Below are 6,857 nucleotides of genomic sequence, written 5' to 3'. Positions count from 1 at the left end.
GCCCACACCAAACCAGGCGCCCGAGCCCAAACTGGCTGGAGGACGGACGGCGGCCGGGGGACCGCCGGACGGCCACTGGCCCACACCAAACCAGGCGCCCGAGCCCGAACTGGCTGGAGGACGGACGGCGGCCGGGGGACCGCCGGACGGCCACTGGCCCACACCAAACCAGGCGCCCGAGCCCAAACTGGCTGGAGGACGGACGGCGGCCGGGGGACCGCCGGACGGCCACTGGCCCACACCAAACCAGGCACCCCAGGCCCGAACTGGCTGAGGACGGACGGCGGCCGGGGGACCGCCGGGACAGCCACTGGCCCACACCAAACCAGGCGCCCGAGCCCGAACTGGCTGGAGGACGGACGGCGGCCGGGGGGACCGCCGACGGCCACGGCCCACACCAAACCAGCGCCCCAGCCCGAACTGGCTGGAGACGGACGGCGGCCGGGGGTACCGCCGGACGGCCACTGGCCCACGCCAAACCAGGCACCTCAGCCCGAACTAGCTGGAGGACGGACGGCGGCCGGGGGACCGCCAGACGGCCACTGGCCCACACCAACCATGGGCTCAAACTGGCAGGAGGACGGACGGCGGCCGGGGGACCGCCGGACGGCCACTGGCCCACACCAAACCAGGCGCCCGAGCCCAAACTGGCTGGAGGACGGACGGCGGCCGGGGACCGCCGGGCGGCCACTGGCCCACAACAAACAAGGCGCCCGAGCCCAAACTGGCTGGAGGACAGGCCGCCACCAAACCAGGCGACCGAGCCCAAACTGGCTGGAGGACAGGCCGCCACCAAACCAGGCGCCCGAGCCCAAACTGGCTGGAGGACGGACGGCGGCCGGGGGACCGCCGGACGGCCACTGGCCCACACCAAACCAGGCGCCCGAGCCCAAACTGGCTGGAGGACGGACGGCGGCCGGGGGACCGCCGGACGGCCACTGGCCCACCAAACCACCAAACCGCGCCCGAACCCAAACTGGCTGGAGGACGGACGGCGGCCGGGGGACCGCCGGACGGCCACTGGCCCACAAACCACCAGGCGCCCGAGCCCAAACTGGCTGGAGGACGGACGGCGGCCGGGGGACCGCCGGACGGCCACTGGCCCACACACGGCGCCCGAGCCCGAACTGGCTGGAGGACGGACGGCGGCCGGGGGACCGCCGGACGGCCACTGGCCCACACCAAACCAGGCGCCCGAGCCCGAACTGGCTGGAGGACGGACGGCGGCCGGGGGGACCGCCGACGGCCACTGGCCCACACCAGACGCCCGAGCCCGAACTGGCTGGAGGACGGACGGCGGCCCGGGGACCGCCGGACGCCACTGGCCCAAACCAACCAGGCGCCCGAGCCCGAACTGGCAGGAGGACGGACGGCGGCCGGGACCGCCGGACGGCCACTGGCCACACCAAACCAGGCGCGCCAGCCCGAACTGGCTGGAGGACGGACGGCGGCCGGGGACCGCCAGACGGCCACTGGCCCACACCAAACCAGGCGCCCGAGCCCGAACTGGCTGGAGGACGGACGGCGGCCGGGGGACCGCCGGACGGCCACTGGCCCACACCAACCATGGGCTCAACTGGCTGGAGGACAGACGGCGGCCGGGGGCCGCCAGACGGCCACTGGCCCACACCAAACCAGGCGCCCGACAACTGGCTGGAGGACGACGGCGGCCGGGGACCGCCGGACGGCCATGGCCCACACACCACCAGGCGCCCAAGCCCAAACTGGCTGGAGGACGGACTGTGGCCGTCCGGGCGCCGGACGCCACTGGCCCACACCAAACCAGGCGCCCGAGCCCAAACTCGCTGGAGGACGGGCAGCCACCAAACCAGGCGCCCGAGCCCAAACTGGCTGGAGGACGGACGGCGACCGGGGGAACCGCCGGACGGCCACTGGCCCACACAAACCAAGCGCCCCTAGCCCAATGGCTGAAGGACGGAGGCGGCCGGGGGACCGCCGGCGGCCACTGGCCCACACCAAACCAGGCGCCCGAAAACCCAAACTGCTGTAGGATGGACGGCGGCCGGGGGACCGCCAGACAACACTGGCCCACACCAAACCAGCGCCCGAGCCCGAACTGGCTGAAGGACGGACGGCGGCCGGGGGACCGCCGGACGGCCACTGGCCCACACCAAAACCAGCCCCGCGAAACTGGCTGGAGGACGGACGGCTGGCCCACACCAAACCAGGCACCCAAACGTCTGGAGGACGGAACGGCAAAGTCCGGGGGACCGCCGGACGGCCACGGCCCACACCAAACCAGGCGCCCGATCCCGAACTGGCGGAGGACGGACGGCGGCCGGGGACCTCCCGCTGGAGGACGGTCCATGGCCCGACAACAACCAGGCGCCCGAGCCCGAACTGGCTGGAGGACGGACGGCGGACCGAGACCCGGCCGTAGGACGGACCACTGGCCTCCCACAGCCAAACCAGGCGCCCAGGAGACGGATAGCCGGAACTGGCTGGAGGACGGACGGCGGCCGGGGGACCGCCGGACGGCCACTGGCCCCACACAAACCGGCGCCCGAGCCCAAACTGGCGGAGGCAGGCGGGGGGGGGACCGCCGGACTGGCTGTGGATGGACGGACGGCGGCGGGGGACGCCAGTGGCACACACAAACCAGGCGACCCGAGCCCAAACTGGGCTGGAGGACGGACGCGGCGGGGGAGCCGGACTGGTCTGGAGGACGGACGGCGTCCGAGGGACCGCCGGACGGCCACTGGACGGCCAACTGGGCCGCCACCAAACCAGGCGCCCGAGCACAAAACTGGCTGGAGACGGACGCCGGCTGGGGGACCGTCGGACGGCGGCCAGGGGGACCGCCGGCGGCCACTGGCCCACACCAACAGGCGCCCGAGCCCAAACTGGATGGAGGACGGACGGCGGCAGGGGGACCGCCGGACAGCCACTGGCCACACCACCACCGGGCGCCCGAGACCCAAACTGCTGGGGGACGGACGGCAGCCTGGGACTGCCAGAACGGCCACTGGCCCACACCAAACCAGGGCGCCCGAGCCCAAACTGGCTGGAGGACGGGACGGCGGCCGGGGGGACCTGCCGGACGCCCCCCTGGCCCACACAAACCAAACCAGGGCGCCCGAGCCCGAACTGGCTAGGACGGACGGTGGCCATGGGACCGCCGGACGGCCACTGGCCCACACCAAAGCAGGTGCCCGAGCCCAAACTGGCTGGAGGACAGGCGGCGGCCGGGGGACCGCCGGACGGCCACTGGCCCCACCAAACCAAACCAAGGCGCCCGAGCCCGAAACTGGCTGGAGGACGACGGGCGGGCCGGGGGACAGCCGGGACGGCCCACTGGCCCACACCAAACCAGGAGCGCCCGAACCCAAAACTAGCTGGGGGACGAACGGCAGCCGGGGACCGCCGGTACGGCCACTGCCCAGGACCCAACCAAAACCAGGCACCCCGAGGCCCAAACCTGGGCTGGTGGGGACGGACAGCAGCCGGGGGACTGCCGGTCGGCCACTGGCCCACACCAAACCAGGGCGCCCGAGCCCAAACTGGCTGGAGGACGGACGGCGGCCAGGGGACCACCGGACGGCCACTGGCCCACGGGGGACTTGCCGGACGGCCACTGGCCCACACCAAACCAAAGGCGCCCGAGCCCAAACTGGCTGGAGGACGGACGGCGCCGGCCGGGGGACCGCCGGACCCCGCCCACTGGCCCACACCAAACCAGGCGCCCGAGCCCAAACTGGCTGGAGGACGGACGGTGGCCGGGGGTGGGACCGCCTGACAGCCCTGGCCCTCACCAAACCAGGCACCCGAGCCCAAACTGCTGGAAGACGGACGGTTGGCCGTGGGACCGCCGGATGGCCACTGGCCCACACCAAACCAGGCACCCAAGCCCAAACTGGCTGCAGGGCGGACGGTTGGGCCGGGGGACTGCCGGACAGCCACTGGCCCACACCAAACCAGCGCCCCAGCCCAAACTGGCTGGAGAACGGACGGAGGCCGGGGGACCGCAGGACGGCCACTGGCCCACACCAAACCAGGCGTCCGAACCCAATCTAGCTGGGGGACGAACGGCGGTCGGGTGACCGCCGGACGGCCACTTGCCCACACCAAACCAGTCGTCCGAACCAATCTAGCTGGGGGTGGACGAACGGCGGCCGGGTGGTGACCGCCGGACGCCCACTGGCCCACACCAAACCAGGCGGCGCCCGAGACCAAACTAGCTGGGAGACGGACGGCAGCCGGGAGACCATCGGACGGCCACTTGCCCACACCAAACAAGGCGCCCGAACCCAAACTAGCTGGGGGACGGAAGCAGCCGGGGGACGGACGGTAGCCGCTGTACCGCCGGTACGGCCACTGGCCCACACCAAACCAAGGCGCCCGAGCCCAAACTAGCTGGACGGCGACCGGGGGACCGCTGGATGGCCACGGCCCCCACCAAACCACACCAGGGCGCCCGAACCCAAACTATGGGTGGCTTGGGGTAACGGACCGGCGGCCGGGGGACCACAGGAAACGAAAAGTCCACGGGCCCAAACCAAACCAGGCAACCCGAACCACACTAGCCCTGGGTGAAACGGACGCGGCCGGGGGAAACCACCGGACGCTTACTGGCCCACACCATACCGAAGGCCCGCCCTAAAACCCAAACTAGCTTGGGGGACGGACGGCAGGCCACTGGGGCCCTTAACCAGGAACAAACCAGGCGCCCGAGCCTAAGGCTGGCTGGGGGACCGGACCGGCAGGCGGGGGGACTTGCAAAGACGGCCACTGGCTCACACCAAACACGCCAACCCCGAGAGCCCAAACTGGCTGCAGGAACCGGACGGCGGCCGGGGGAACCCGCCTGGAAACGGCACTGGCCACACAAAACCAGGCCATCCGGGGGAGCCTGGCCCAAACTGCATGGAGAACAGGACCGGTTGCCGGGGAAACCGCCGGATGGCCCACTTTGGCTCACCAACCAAACTATGGACGTGCCCGAACCCAAACTCGCTGTGGGGAAACAACGCGGGCCGGGTGGGACCGCCGCGGACGGGCACTGGGGGCCCATACCAAACCAGGTGCCCGAACCCAAACTAGGCTAGGGACGGGACAGCGGCGGGGGCCGCAGGACGCCCACAGGTGGGGGCCCACACCAAACCAGGCGCCCGAGCCCAAACTAGGCCTGGGACACGGACTGGCAGTCCATGGACCACCGGAAACCGGCCCACTGGCCCACCCACCAAACAAGGCCCCGACCCAAACTAGCCCTGGGGGAAACGGACGGCGGCCGGTGGGATTGGACGGTAGGGCCGGGGGACGGACGGGCGGCCGGGAGGAACGGACGGCTGCCGCGGGGACGGGGGACCGGCCGGCCGGGGGAACGGGACGGCGGCTGGGGGACGCCGGAAAACGCCACTGGCCCCACACAAAACCAGGCGCCCGAGCCCAAACTAGCCTGGGGGACCGGAAACGGCGGCACCTAGGGACCGCCGGAACGGCAACTGGCCCCACCAACCATGGTTGCCCGGGGGGGAACCCAAACTAGCCTGGGGGACGGACGTGGACCGCCGGGCGGCCACTGGACCACACCAAACCAGGCGCCCGAACCCAAACTATCCTGGGGGAACGGACCGGCGGCCGGGGGAAACCCGCCGGACGGCAACTGCCTCCACACCAAACCGGGCGCCCGAACCCAAACTAGCTAGGGGGACGGCGGGGCCGGGGGACCGCCAGACGGCCACTTGGCCCAACACCAACCAGGCGCCCGAAGCCCAAACTGGCTGGGGGACCGGACCAGGGCGGCCAAAGTGGACCGCCGATGGCCAACTGGGCCCACACCAATCCAGGGCCCGCTCGAAACCCCAAACCTAGGCTGGGGGACCGCGCGTGAAGCCGTGGTAAACCACCGGACAGCTACTGCCCACACCAAACCAGGCTCCCGAACCAACTCGGCTGGGGGATGGCCGGCAGCAGGGAGGGACCGCGGACGGCCACTGGCCCACACCAAACCAGGCGCCCGAGCCCCAAACTGGCTGGAGGCGGGGGACCGCCGGCCGGGGGACCGCCGGACGGTGCCACTGGCCACACCAAACCAGTGCCCGAGCCCAAACTGGGTGGGGAAGGACAGCGGCCGGGAACCGCCGGACTGCCACTGGCCCACACCAAACCAGGCGCCCGAACCAAACCTAGCTGGGGACGCACGGAGGCCGAGGGAACCGCTGGACGACCCTGGCCCTCACCACCCCCAAAGGCGCCCGAGACCCAAACTAGCCTGGGGGACGGACCTCGAGGCCGGGGAACCGCCGGATGGCCACTGGACCACACTCAATACCCATGGGGCTCAAACCCAAACTAGCTGGGGGGACAGACGGCGGCCGAGGGACCGCCGACAGCCACTGGCCCACACCAAACCAGGCCGCCCGAACCCGAACTAGCTGGGGATGGTGGCGGCCGGGGGACCCGACGATGGCCACTGCCCACACCAAACCAGGCGCCGAGCCCAAACTGGCTGGGGACGGACGGCGGCCGTGGGAACCGCCGCCGGCCACTGGGCCCACACCAAACCAGGCGCTCGAAACCAAAACTAGCTGGGGGACGGATGGCGGCCGGGGCCGCTGTGACGGCCACTAGCCCATAACAACAAACCAGGCGCCCGAGCCCGAAAACTGGCTGGGGACGGACGGCGGCCTGTGGACGCAGAGAAACGGCCACTGGCCACACCAACCGGCGGCCCGAGCCCAAACTGGCTGGAGGACGTACGCGCCCAACCCAAACTGGCTGGAGGACGTGACGGCGGCCTGGGGGTCCGCCGGACGGCTACTGGCCCTACCAAACCAGGGGCCCGAGCCAAACTTGGCTGGAAGGACCGGATTGACGGCCGGGACCCTGCCGGA

This window comes from Macrobrachium nipponense, chromosome 41, assembly GCF_015104395.2.
Source record: "Macrobrachium nipponense isolate FS-2020 chromosome 41, ASM1510439v2, whole genome shotgun sequence".
Classification (NCBI taxonomy): domain Eukaryota; kingdom Metazoa; phylum Arthropoda; class Malacostraca; order Decapoda; family Palaemonidae; genus Macrobrachium; species Macrobrachium nipponense.
Note: the sequence above shows the minus strand (reverse complement) of the source record.